Source organism: Ailuropoda melanoleuca, chromosome 2 (genome assembly GCF_002007445.2).
Source record: "Ailuropoda melanoleuca isolate Jingjing chromosome 2, ASM200744v2, whole genome shotgun sequence".
Lineage (NCBI taxonomy): Eukaryota > Metazoa > Chordata > Mammalia > Carnivora > Ursidae > Ailuropoda > Ailuropoda melanoleuca.
Window position 1 is genome coordinate 99,069,350 of NC_048219.1, and position 14,314 is coordinate 99,083,663.

At 49.2% G+C, this 14,314-nt stretch overlaps 1 non-coding gene across 1 annotated transcript; it reads right to left on the reverse strand.

Annotated features, from left to right (window-relative positions):
- Positions 1-9,991: 9,991 nt before the first annotated feature.
- Positions 9,992-10,096, reverse strand: LOC117801256. The gene has a single exon (XR_004623781.1). It is a non-coding gene; the product is annotated as a U6 spliceosomal RNA (small nuclear RNA).
- Between the last annotated feature and the right edge of the window lie 4,218 nt (positions 10,097-14,314).

Here is a 14,314-nt window from a genome sequence, read left to right on the forward strand (position 1 = left end):
GTTTAGTCCTCCCTCTCTTCCACCATCTTAACTTCATCCCTGCCCTCCTTCCTTCCTCCCTCCCTCGCTTTCAAACATTGATGGAGCCCCTCCTCAGGGCCAGGCCCTGGGGTCCCTGCCTGGAGGAAAGAGTCTAATGGGGAGATAGGCAAGTGAACGGGGGTTTGTGCTAGGACAGAGGTCAAAGTGTGGGGTTGAGGGCACCTTTGGGGATAGCCCAGCAGAGGCAGGAACCAGTGAGGGAGCACCTCGCTGCGTCTGGGAAGGCCTCAAGCTTCCCAGGCCCCAGCACTGCCATGGTTCGCGGCTCTGGGTCCTTTCCTCTGGGGCAAGAGGGCCAGTATGGAGGAGGCAGAGCTCTGCCTTCACACCTGCTCTCAGCCTCTTGCTCACTGCACCTTTGGGTTTTTGGTTATCACTTACTCTACCTGCCCAGCCCTTAAATGGGTCCAAGATGACCTACAGTGGGGAAGCAAGGCTGGGAGGGCGGCAGGAGGAATCCGCCGTCCGTGGGTTTCATGTCCTCCCTGGTTGCTGGCCGTCCTTATTCCTGTGGTCAGTAGCACAGGGCAAGACTATGGGCCTGGGCTCTTCACTTCAGCAGTCGGCAGGGATAGGGGAATGGGGCCCCTCATTTTCCCCCAGATTGGTCCCCACGCCAGCCCTGGCACAGAGCCTCCCTTTCGCAGGAAGGCCAAGTTACCGAAACAGATAAATCAATCTGTCAAGAAGAAGCCTTGGAGAAAGAATCTCTCAACTGTCTCAGCCAAGAAGCTCAAAAGGGGAATTGTTCCCGGAGATGAAGGAGGAAACAACAGATACCTTCTTCACAGACTCTGCCTGCGGGCGCCCCTCTCGCATCTCCCTGCCCCTCCTTCCCACGTGGCCCCCCGAGAGCACCTGTGGGCCAGGGGCCAGCCCAGGGGCCCACACAGCCTTCTCCCGCTGGCTCCCGGCAGTGCCCAAGCCTGAAGCCACCTGTTTGGGGGAGGCGGGAGCCAAGAGCCACTGTTTGGCCTCTGTCCCACTTCTGCCTGGGACACCTCCTTCTCAGAAACTCAGTCCCTTATCTGTTCAATGGAGGCTTGATCCCAGGCGAACTCCCAGTCAGGGTGACTATCGGAACTGGGAGGGCGACGGGGACCGGGGAGACTGGCCACGAGCGAATAATGAGCCTCTGGACAGCAGAGCACCTCCTGCTTCCTTAAGAAGGAAAAGAACGTTCTCAGGGAAATGGGGAATGACCTCTTCCTGGAAGGAAAGGTGTAACGCTTGGGTTCACAGCCAGCTCTACCCCTCCTAGCTGTGTGACCTTGTGAAAGGTACTTGATCTCTCTGTGCAGTGGTTTCCTCATGTGTAGGGTGGGCATCTTGTGGGATCTTCCTTGTGGCTCACAGTAAAGGTGAAGTTTATGTGTGTATCATGTGCCTGGCACATTGTGGGCACGTCATAAGCGCTAGCCGTCTAAAGATGTATCGCAAACCATCGCTTTGTACAGCTTTTCTCACGTAACCCTCACCGCCACGTGGGGGTGGGTCTTAGTGTCCTCACTCTCCAGCTGAGGGAACTAAGGCTCAGTGAAGGGCGCGACTGCCTAGGGTTTCACAGCTAAGGTCTGTATCCTATTAAAGAGGACTCTTTCGGGCTGCAAATTATCGCCAGTTCCACTACACTTCGCAAGCAGGAGGGCGGGAAGTGCAGCTGACGCGGGCAAGGGACAGCTGGGGCAGATGTGAGCCCAGCTCCTGTCACAGCCCCCCCACCTCATGTGGCTATTACAGCTTTGTCAAAGGGACCGTCACCAGGAGCAGTCCCGGGGGTGGGGGAGGGGTCGTGGGAAGGGATGGGGCAAGAAGTGAGCATTAGATAAACAAATAAGCCCCAAATCAAGGGGTAGTCCGAGGACCTCACTGGCAGACCAGGGAACATGTGAGCAGCCATTCAAACCAGAGCAAGAGGGTGACAATCCCACCACCACTCCCCCGCAGCCCTGCCCCCCATCATAGCCCCAGGAAAAGCTGTGAGCCCAAAGGAGTTAGTTCACAACTGGGAAGATTGCCCAAGAGCGGTGGAGCAGGAAGCCTTCCGTGGGTGTGGGTGGAGGACCCGTGAGTCAGAGGGGTCCTCCAGAGCAGCGGGGGAGGCGGCAGGGACACTGTGTGGCCACCCGGAAACCCATGTGGTGACATCTGCTCACACATGAAAGGTGGCTGCAGAGTGTCATCAGCCTGGGAGCGCCACCATCACGTCACTAGGGTGAGGGGGGCCGGGGAGTGTGTGGTACATGCCCCCTAACTTCCCAGGGGAAAAAACTTGCCACTGTCAGGGACATGAAAGAACTGTCAAAGATCCATGAAGCTAGCTGCATGGATTGTGAAACATAACACTCACTTCTGTTTGCTTTGTGACAACGTGGAAGCCACAGATGTTCTCTTAAGATGAAAGGGAAGAACGACCAGGGACATCTCTTGTTGTGATCTCCAGCACCTCCTCCTCTCACCTGTCCACTGTCTCCTGCTTCCCCCTAACCCCATTCCTGTGGGGCCGCACCCACACCTGGGGTTCATGGGTCAGGGGTCACAGGAAGGGATGGGCCAGTGGTGAAATCTTGGGGTGGGGGTAAGAGCAGATGTCCTAGGTCAGGGATCAAAGGTCAGATGGGCACTTGTACCAACGGAAAGGCACGTGGCTGTTAATACCTAGAGGCCAAGGACTGACCAGTTAGTGTGTGTCTGGAGCAGTCCAGTAGTTGAGGAACAGTAAGGCCTTGAAAAAGGAGCCATGGTCAGTGAGAAGAGAGAAGGCAGAGCTCCCATCCAGGGGGCTAACACTGAGCTAGGCTGTGTGCCTGGGATGCCTTGCCAATGGCTCTTCCCCTGACCTTGGGAGGTGAACATCATTGTGACTGATCTTGCAGGTGGGAAACTGAGGCTCAGAGAAGTTGAGTAAATCACCAAAAGTCTCACCACTTCTGCATCAGAAACAGTCTGTCTGACAACACAGTGAGGGGCCAGGTCACCGAAGTGGGGATGGTCTGTATCCCAAGAACAGACTGAAATGCTGATGGCTCATCTCTAGGAAAGAGGGCCATGTCTGAGGTCTGGAATCATTAAGGCATTAGATCAGAGGAATATGGAATCCATTGTATTCTAGACCAGGGATCTCCATAGAGGCCCCAGTGAGAAATAATGACACCGGTAACTAACAAAGTCCTGCTTTAGAGAGTGGGTGACACATTTTGGTCACATTTCTGCTCATATTAAAAGATGTCATAGGTTAAAATTATAGAACAGTTTAAAATAAATCTATGGTAGGAGATACCAGAGAAACTATGAGTATCCATGGCATGGTGACATTGTGGGTGGACGTACAGGGAACCTGATCTGGGCTTGGCCGTTGGAGCTGTCCCATGAGAACCCATTAGCCTGGGGAATTAGTGGGCGACAGTTTCTATTTCTGTCTGGCATATCTGTCCCCCTTTTCTGGAGTGAACACCCCACCTCCCTTAGGGACCATCCCTCCCGCTCTCTCAGATTGTGTGGCTCTGTGGGGTTGCCCCTGCCATGGCTGCATGGGAGGGACATGACTCAGGCATGACCAGGCAGAATGACCATGTTGAGTCCAAGGGAAGGCCTAGGGGTCTAATCCAACCAGAGAACCCTCCGCTGCACTGTAGGGAGGACCCCTGAGAAAGGAGCTTTCTGAGCTGGGCTTGCTCATCTGTCAGACAAGAGATGGAGCTGTGTGTGCATGGGAGGGGGCAGTCATCTTGATGTATGTTCATGTACATACACATGTGCATATATGTGTGTAGGGAGACACATGTAAAAGGGGGGCTTATGAGTTAGATTAAAGTCAGATTAAATTCATTTAGTCTTTCAACATTTAATGAAACTTACTATCATCCACACACTATGCCTCCCAGTATCCATTGTCCTTTCTTCCTTTGTGGTCCATTTGTTGATCTCCCTTCCTCCGTATGAGATCAGTTGGTAGGGCTCCACACCAGGCCAAGCCAATCAGCATATCCCATTGCCATGACCACAATCATTGGCACAGAGGTGGGCAATAAGTTAGACCAACCAGAGTCAGTCTCAGGGCTGTTGTAGAAGCTTTGGGAGAAAAAGTTCTTCTCTTGATGACTCAATTTGAATCTGAAAGAATGGCAGAGCTTGACACCCCGAGGAGTCATATGTCTGAGAATAGAGCCAACACAGGTGAAGTGCATCCAAAGGGTAGAAAAAGAGAAAAATTAGGCCCTGGGTTTTAGTCCTGAACCAAATTGTGACTAAAGCCAATAAAACCCCAGACTTTTCAGTTATATGAACCAATGGACTTATTTTTGCTTAGGTCTGTTTTATGTGGGATTTTTCTGTCCTTACAATTAAAAATAGTCCTGAACAGAATCAATGAAGAGAAGATTCCCATTCTGAGAGTTAGAAATAATAAAATAACCTAGAATTGAACAAAAATAGACTAAAATAAATATGATCAAAACATTTAAAAAGATAAAGTGAGAAAAACAATCATAAAATAAAATGAGACAGGTTGAACAATAGCCAAATGCATCTCATGAAATAATAAATTTAGTCATTAACATGAACAACTCAATGGAGCATTTAAACAGAGAGAAGTGGGGGTGTTGGTAGATAGGTCTGAGAAAATTTCAACAAAAGAGATAAGGAGAAGGAAAATGTGACACTGATATTAAGAGACTGGTGACAGGATGAAGTGGTCCAGATACACACTCTCTCCAGATAGAGGAAATAGTTATGAAAGACTGAAGAAGCACATCACATTCCAAACAGGTGAAATAGAAATAAGTCAATGCCTAGACACATCATTATAAAACAGTGAACACAGTAGACAGAGTAAAGAGACAGAGTAATGAAAGCAGAATGATAATTAGGCTGACAGCAGACTTCTCGGCAGCAACACCTGATGCCGGGAGACAATGGGATAAAATCATCACAGAACTGAAGAAAAATAAATCCTGTCAACCAGATCATTGATATTCAGCTAAACAGTCATTCATGAAGAGGGATGAGAGAGACAGTTTTCACACAAAGATTGAATGAGTTTATTACTCACAGCCTCTAATTTGAGAATGAATAACGGATTGTTCTGAGTAACAAGGAAATGGAATCCAGAGGAAGTGGTAACAAAGTAATAAAGAAATTAGTAAGAATGTTGATAAGTCCAAAAAAGCATTCATTACGAAAAAAAAAACAAATCCTAATTTGTGGGAAGGGTTTTAAATCAGGTAGAAGTGAAATAGTATGCAGCAATACTGTGATATCTGTTAAATGGTTGATTGAAGTTTAATGATAGTGAACTCTATGCATCATGTGGCTGAAGGATAGAGACCCTGATGGGTCCCAGATATACATGTTAACCATAGTGGGTTGGCACTGAAAGAATAGAAATAGAATGTACACCTCTCAAATCAGTGGAATAGGAGAACAGAGAGGAACAAAGAGAATTCAGTCAATATAATGAAGATAGGAAAAGAGAAAGAAAAAAAAACAGAAAGAAAGAAAGAAAGAAAGAGAATGAAAAAAGAAAATACAAAGAAAGCCCCAAATTACATGGTGGAAATAATTCCAAATAACAAATAACCCGGTTGTCATAAAATGTAAGAGACTTCTAATGAATGCAGCCTCGTACCTCTTCCTGCGTGTCTGCCATTAGCCTTTGGTCCAGATGTTTGCATCCATGCCTTTCCACCATTACCAGAGGATCAGCTCCACAGGACAGAAGCCTATCCCACTTGATTCCATGGCTCCTGCCCCACACAACACAATGTCTGGCCCTCAGTCTGGGGAGACTTGTAAAAAAGCATTTGTTTATTTGAATTAAATTGAACAATGGAAGCAAGGGGGAAAAATGGAAACCTAAGGTCTTAGTAAGTCATAGCCATAAAGAAAGAATACAGTTAGGTATGGGTTCAAATTTCACCTCCATCTTTTTTCTTTTTTTTTTTTTTTAAAGATTTTATTTATTTATTTGACAGAGATAGAGACAGCCAGCGAGAGAGGGAACACAAGCAGGGGGAGTGGGAGAGGAAGAAGCAGGCTCACAGCAGAGGAGCCTGATGTGGGGCTCGATCCCGTAACGCCGGGATCACGCCCTGAGCCGAAGGCAGACGCTTAACCGCTGTGCCACCCAGGCGCCCCTCACCTCCATCTTTTAATAACTGGGTGGTCTTAGGCAATTGTTCAATCTTTCTGAGCCCCAGTTATCTCTCTGAAAGAAAGGGTTAATACCCACCCCACAGGATTTATTCGAAGCTTAGAAGTACAGATGTAACGTACGTAAGAATGTCTAACATGTGGTAGGTACTCAAGACACGTAGATTTGTTTTTGTTGATGTTCTCAAAGAGTCTTCATGGCTCCCTCGTTGCAGCTCTGGTGCCCTGGATGGGTCTCTGGGATTTTGTGTGCATGACATCTGGGAGGCTTCTGGGGGCAGTGATGAGTGGCCAGGCTGTGGGAGGGAAGTTGGTGGGAACCATGGTTTCTGGGCTAACATCTCTTAGAGGTCACTGGGGCTTGCCTGGGCCTGAGCGAGTGGTGGTAAGAGATCCAGAAACTGCTCCAATCACAATCAGAAAGAGGACCAGTCAGTCCAGGCCAGGAAAACTGGGAGATATCAGGAGGCGGAGGGTGAGAGGAGGCTGCGAAGGCTGGAAGTCAGATACTGGGTGGGGTGTGGCTGGAGAACAGGCCAGGATGCAGGAAATGGGCTGGGGTAGAGATTTGGGCTGAAGCTGTGGCCGTGTAGGGTACGTGGGGCCCTTTGGGAGTGAGATGGGGCGTTACGTCCTTAGCCTGTTGGCTCTGACATTTTGACTTTGTCCCTTTAATACCGAGGATATTTTGACCCATAAACTGTTTGGATATTTACATTTTAATGGGATTATGCAAAACACTGATGCAATCTTATTGTGAAACTATTTTTCAGACCAAATACCATGCCAATTTAATTGTAGGTTTTTATGTAGTATAATTACAATTTCTGTTATTTTTCTTATTTTATTGAGATTATATTAGTCAAATAAGTTATTTTATTTTATTTTATTTTTGAGAGAGAGAGAGGGAGAGAGATAGAGAGCATGTGAGAAGGGGGTGGGCAGAGGGAGAGGGAGAGAGAGCATCTTAAACAGGCTCCATGCCCAGCATGCGGGGACCAATCTCACATCCCTGAGATCATGACCTGAGCTGAAATCAAGAGTCAGACCCTTAACTGACTGAGCAACTCCAGGGCCCCCAAATAAGTTATTTTACGTTTAATTTTTATACCAAAATCTTACAACTAATTCACAAATCCGTTTTTTGTCCATTTATAATTTTTCTTCTGCTGTTGCACGTGTGTGTGTGTTTAGCCATTATTTCTACCAACTCCAATTTCTCTTGGAAATGGTGCAAATCCAAACTTCATAAGGAAGGTTTAATTCTTTCATTAGTTGTTACTCAATTTTACTTTTTTCCTCAAGTGCTGATTTATGTTGATGTACTTTGCGCTGATTATTTCTACTGGTTGGTAGTCTTTATTAACTCTCTAAAAAGTAGGTAGTTATATCTTTTTCTTTGTTCATCTATCAGAAATTCATGAACAATTTTGTGAAATGGAGAAACATAGGGGAGCAGAGAGAAGTATGAGGCTCGTGAGGAGAGGAAAAGACCAGAAGGTCAAATGAGAGGGAGGCCCAGAAACACAAGTGGGAGGGAGGCTGAGACGATTGGGTTCAGGATGTCCTGCTTCCCAGTTGGACGGCAATTTTGATCAGGTGATGGGCCCCAGCTGTGGCGCTGATGGAACACAATGGCGGCCATGGTCTTGGGAGAAGACCAAGGTGGTCAGGCGTCTTGAGTTGAAGTAGGAGTGTCTAGAGCTGTGTCAGTTTGGGGCTGGGATGAGGATGGTTGACAGTAGGGGTGGTGGCTGTGACTGGACCCTGTGAGGCTACCCCCTGAGACCATGGGTCCACCAGGAGGCCGTGCAGCTCCGCGGAAAGTGCGCGGGCTTCCGAGCACAAGGTGCTTGTCTCTAACTCTGCTTCCTCACTTACCGGCCAGCACATGGGATAAGTTACTTAGCCTCTGCCACTTTGGTTTCCTCATCTGAAGAGTGGGGATACCTGCCTCTGAGAGTCGCTGTAAAAATGATGCTAAAGGCACAGGTAAAATGAGTGCCCACAGAAGTCCCTCTATAGATGGGAGCTCTTAGTACTATTGGCGCTGCTCCTTGGCAAAGACCACCCTGGGTCAGGAAACCAATGGCAAATGCTCCGTAAGGAGAGTCTACCAGAAGCACTGCAGAGGCCTGGGCAGGGTGAAGGGAAACCAGCCTGAGGCTGGTCAGAGGGGCCTTGACCACCCAGAGAAGCTGGGGGTGAGGGGAGGGAGTCCATGACACTGTGTGGAGAGCATTGCCAGCCTGGGGGATCTGCTCAGACAGAAGCTACGAGAAAGAAATATCCCCATCTCAATGTCCTCCCTCCCATCTCCCGCTGGGGCTTCCCATGGCCAAACCCAACCCGTTGGTCCCAAGCAGACAGGGCTCTGTTCCAGGGCAGAGAGCAGGGTGGGCGAAGGGTGGCCCCAGGCTGCAAACTGAAGACATCTAGCACGGATTCAGGAGCAAGCCCTGGCATGTGCCTGCCCTTTTTGGAGCACGAGCTCACCTCCAGGCTCCTGGAGCGAGCCTTGAGTCACAGAGCCAGGTGGGCGACATGGAAAGCCTCGTCCAATCAGAGTTTCCCAGTGGATGGCGCTTGCCATTGAGCTCCTCTTGGAAAGGTCAGGGGTAATGTATTCCTCCTCTCGAGACTCATGGTACCGTCGAAGCCCATTCACATGGACCCCGCAGCATTTCAGGCTTGGAATAATTCAGACGGGACTTCGCCTGAAATTTATCTTTGCTGTATTTACACAGAAAGACCTTAAAAAGCTAGCCGATAGTGTAAACATGGATAATTATAATATTTCAGGGGAGGTTTAACATACCAAAAGAGGAAAAAGGAATTTTTAAGCATAGCAGCAGAACCCATCTCTGGACACTGAGAGAATTAAAAATTGTTCTTTTCAATCATAAGATCATGCCCATGGGATCCCATGCAATCCTGAAGGTGATTCAGTTGCAAGGCAGCTATCACATGGTCTTGTTTGGTCAGTGCCTCGAGAGGTTGATACCCAGCTCTGGTTAACAGCAAGTTGGGTCCCGCTGGGGTCAAAGTCAGCCTCTTTCCATGCAGAGGCAGCGTGGGCTAGGAGTGGGAAAACACAGTCCTTGCAATTAACAGGTCTGGCATGGACTCTGCACGTCTTTTGGGTTCTTTGACCCTGCTGAGCCTCTATTTACCCATCTGTGAAATGGGCGAAGCAACACCCATCTCATGGGCTTTTTCTAAGGATCACCAAGTTCCTATGGCGATGGTCCCATCACCTAGAAGGGCCTCAGCTCCTAATTCCCTTCCCCCCATGGGTCCCCGAAGGGGGCACAGGAGGCTTCCCAAGGACCGCCCAGGTTCCACCCCCTCCACATCTGCCTGGGGCCTGCCAGAGAACGCTGGTTGGGAGGCAGAGGCTGCTGCCCCCTGTAATTTGGTTCAGACTGACCCAGTTCCTCCCAGGCCTTGAATCCAGGCTCTTATTTCTGTCATAGCAAAGTCCCACCCTCTCAATCACACCAGCAAAATTGCTAATGGAAAGGGCATGGCGAGTTTGGAGCTAGACATACATGGTTTCCAATCCCACCTCTGCCATTACTTACAAAGCAGCAAGTTTCCTAACTTCTCTAAAAGCCTCTGGGCTAACGAGATGGCCAATACTGCTTTGCAGGCATTGTTGAGCACCTGACACAGCCCTTGGTCACTACAGTGACTGGGTCATTGGTAGTTATTATTGTTAGTGTAGTGTGTTCAGACCTTTCTAAATTGGTCAGAAATCTGGCTTAGCTGTTGGGATTTTTCCCTTGATGGGAAGTTGCAGACCGTAGGGAGAATCTGCTGGGTTGCATGTCACCCTTGCCCAGGGGCCATGCTAATCTCTGTATCATTCCAATTTTAGTATATGTGCTGCCGAGGGGAGCATGGGAATCTGCTGGTTTGGGGGAAACGTGATGGTGGGGAGCGGGGGTGGAGGCTGTGACATGGCCATAGTAGCCTGGAAGGGACCCTTGTCTGTTTTGCTCAAGCCCTGCTTTCAGGCAGGATGCACTGAGCTCGCCAGACACAGAGCTTTCTGAGGTCCTGCTCTGCACCCATTCGCAAGGATGTGAGTGTGGTCCCAGAGCGCTCATCCTGGCCAAAGGAGCACAGGACACTCTCACATAGTGACCTCCCCGTGGAAGAGATAAAAAAGTTCAACGGCTTGCCCAAGGCACCATGGAAAAAGGCATTTATCATCCTAATGACACCTTTCAGATGTCTGGTTTCTCTGTGGCCTCTTCCTCATGAAACCCCCTCCCGAAAGCAGTCTATGTGAGCTATTCCTGGCATGTCCTGTGGTACAAAAGCACGGTTCATCTTTTCAAGGAGACGTGGGGAGGTTGAAAGTCAAATCCATTGGAACAAACCTTGGCTTTGGAGACCAGTCAAGTGCTTATTAGGCAAGTGCTTGCTCTCCCTGAGAAGATGAGCAGACAGAGTTTGGGGGTACTGGTGATAAGGATGAAAAGGGCACGAGATCTATGCAGTACATACTGTCTCAGGGTGGGGAGGGCCATGGCTATTGGGTAATCACCTGGTCCTGGAAGGACTCACAGGCTCCAGCTTCAGCCAGGATAACCCAGGTGGGGAGGGGGCCGTGGCCATCACTGTGCCTGGTGAGGTCTGTAGGAAGAGTTGGGGTGCAGCTTGGCTTGGCTTTGGAAGAGAAGTGTATGCTCCCTTCAGGGCTCTGGCCACTGCCTTCATACACACAAGGGTGGTGAAGCAACTAACGCTGCTGGGAAAACAGGTGGAGAGTGGGGCTGGAGAGATCTCTACTCCTGCTTTACAGAGAACGTGAACCTCTCTGGGCCTCAGTTTCTCCATTAGGACAACAGAGATTGGATATACTTGTCTCTTTTCTACTTAAATGGTGGGCTGGAAGCAGAGGTTGATAACAATGTCTCTTGACAACCATGTCTTTTGGCAAAAGAGGTGTCCTAGCATCTCAGGAGGGCCAGCCAGACTGTGACCTTGGTGTCTTTTGGTGAAGGAAGACAAGGTGTCGTCAGAGAACATGGGTGCTGGAGCCACCCGGGGCATCTCCCACCTGCTAAGAAAGGGAAGGTCCTCAGAGTGTGTAACCTTCAGAGGTATTGGAGGCCCCTCAAGGCCACTGTGGGCACAACTCCAGGCTGTGGCCAGGATCCCCTCTGGACCAGGGGAGTGTGGATGAAGAAAGTCTATTGTGGGTTTTTTTTTTTCTTTGTTGTTGTTTTATTTTTTTTAATTTTAAAAAAAATTTAAAAAATTTTGTCTTTGCTTTTTCAGGAAGAAAGACAGGAGAACAAGAGTGAGAGTCCTGGGGGATTAGGTGGAGGTCTCATTTATTTCCCAGGCGCGGCTGCGGGGCACGTGGGCAAAGGAGAGATTGGTCTGGGCCTCCCTCCTTTTCAGAATGAGAGCGGCTGTGCTTTTATTTCTGCTACCTATCACAGTTCTGATTATGATTTCAATGGACAAAAGATTCCTTAGCTGAGCCGGTTTGAAAACCAGTGCTGAAACCATTGGTCAGCTAGAACTGGGAAATTCCTTGCAAACCTCTTCCCTCTCCATGCCAGGATTTCTGTTCTGGCTTTCTCTTGCTACATTACAAAGAACTCCGAGACTTACTGGCCTACTGTAGCATTTGTTTTTTTTCATGAGTTGACTGGCCTCGGTTGAGCCATTTTCTATTGGGGTCTCTCTTGTGGCTGCAGTTGGTTGGTGGGTGGAGCTGGAGGGTTGAGGCTCAGTTGGACAGGTCACCCAGCATGGCCTGTCGGTGGCTGAGAGAATGGGGACTAGCTGGGCAGCTTTCTTTCCACATGGCCCTGCTGTGTAGACTTCCTCCCATCATGGCGGTCTCGGAGTAGTCAGACTTCTTACATGGAGCCTGGCTACTTCCAGATATACGACCCGGGAGACCCTGGCAAAATTGCAAGGCTTTTTATGACTTAACTTCAGAAGTACAAACATCGCTTCTGTCACATTCTGCTATTCAAAAGCTAGTCGCAAGGAGACGATGCTCAGCGGAGGCCATCTTTGAAGGCTGGCCACCACCATCCCGGAAGGAAGGAGGAGAACACAGTCCTGACCCTTCCATGCCCTGCCTTCCTCCGCAGCCACTGTCAGAATTTGGAATTGGGGGCCTTAGTCTAGAGACCTGTCCAAGCTCCAGAACTGGGGCTGGCAGAGTGGGCAAAAGAAAGTCCACACCCTGCTACTTGTCTCAGGTTCTTTTCGTAGGGGATACAGGTCTCTCTGCCCTATGACTGAGATGAGAAATGTCACTCCCTCTTCAGGAGAACAAACCCAAATTCCTAATCCCAGCACTCTGCTGTGGAAGTGAAGTCATGTTTCCAGACACATCTGTAATATGATTAGACAGTGATGTCTACTTGCCTGTCCAGGCTGAGTCACCCCCCAGCTGGCCCCTTGTTTATGACCACTGTCCCTTTGGCAAATCTATAAGCAGGAGTCAGCTCAAAGGGGAGCAGGAGAGAGAGGTAGAGTTTGGTCCTGTTGTCCTTACAGGATGTGTACTAGCAGGAGACTTCCGGCTTCCTGGAATTATTGCTGAAACTCAGACTCTTACAACAGTCAGTTTCAGACATTGTAATTTTTCACTAGTTCTGCGTGGGCCCAGCTGGAAACCTAATCCCTTGTTTTGCTTTAGCTGTCATATTTCCCAAGGATTTAAAATACTCTCTCAGATAGCCAAGCACAACCATCATTTGGCAAAAGCAGGGTTCCGGCGACTTACGGAACATCAGTGGCTTCTGTGTTGACACCATCTGAGAGACGTTCCCCGAAGGTACACTATGAGGCCTGCGAGTCCATCCTTAGGGGGAAAAGATCATGTCTGAGTAAACTGAGGACAACCAAGAAGTGAGGCCTCACAATGTGAATATGGAGGCTCTTGTGGGAGGATGTTGTTGGAGCCCAGGGGCAAAGGTGCGGGATTATTTTCCCTCTTGCTAAACTTCAGAGAGACCCCGTGTGAGCTCCTGGCTGCTCTGGATTTCAGGAGTCCCACCTGATCTCTGATTTCCTGGGGACCCCCTCCTTCTACCTCCCAGCAGGACAGAGATGTCCCTACAGTGTGGTCGCTGCTTGGAAAAAAATGAGCAGAGAAGGGAGAGGGTGGGGGGGCAGGAAGAAGGTCCTTGGGCACCATGAAAACAGCCACCATTTTATCCTGGCAGGAGACCCCACCCCCACCCCTCCCCAGAGCCCTTGAACTTGATGTCGTTTCTGTCATGTGTAGGGAGAGGCGCAAGTGAGCGTGTGTGGGAGAGAGAAGTGCCGAGAAAACAGTTAGCCTCTGTTAGTATTTGATAGGCAGCCAAAGCACTTTTGCTCCCAAGCCCAGCGAGCTACCTGTGAAAAAAGAAATTGCTTTTCAAGAACATTCATCACAGCAAGTGGCTCATTTCCTTGTCCTCAAACAACCCCATTCCTAGTCCTTCTCTCCCATTAAAAACTCCTCAGATGTGGTAAAATAAATAAAGAAACAAAGGGGAGGTGTTGGGGGGGTGGTGGCCCTTGTGGGGAAGGTGGAGGTGGGGGAGGCACTGTGGACACAGAAACAGCACACGCTGGGGTCTTGCTGGGCCTTGTGCTGTGAGGCCCACCTGGAGTCCCCTTCTGAGTAGAGAGAGGGTCTCGGGTTCCACAGGTGTGACTTTGAAATTCAGGAGCAGTTGTGCCAAGAGTGGTCAAGCTCTATCCTTCTTGGAGTCTCTGTCCTGTCACCTGCTCCAAGGGGCCCGCCTGACCACCCATAGGCAGGGGACCTCTCCCTCCTCATTGCTCTATACTCATCACTCTGTATATTTGCTTTATGATACTTAACCCCATGGGAATTGCTAGCTTGTCTCTTCATTGTCTTCTCCCTACTGAGTGTCAGCCCAGCCAGGGGCGGTCATGCTCTCTTGTACATTGCCGTAATCTGGGCACAGAGTACATACTCGCCAATCTTTGTGGAATGGAGAAATAAATGAGCAAGTCCAAAATGGGATGCTTAGGGCAAAAGATTCCATCCGATCCAGGGTGTTACTTTTCTGAGTTTTTTTTTTTTTTTTTCAGCAACAAATTCTATCACTTAGTGGCCAGGCTA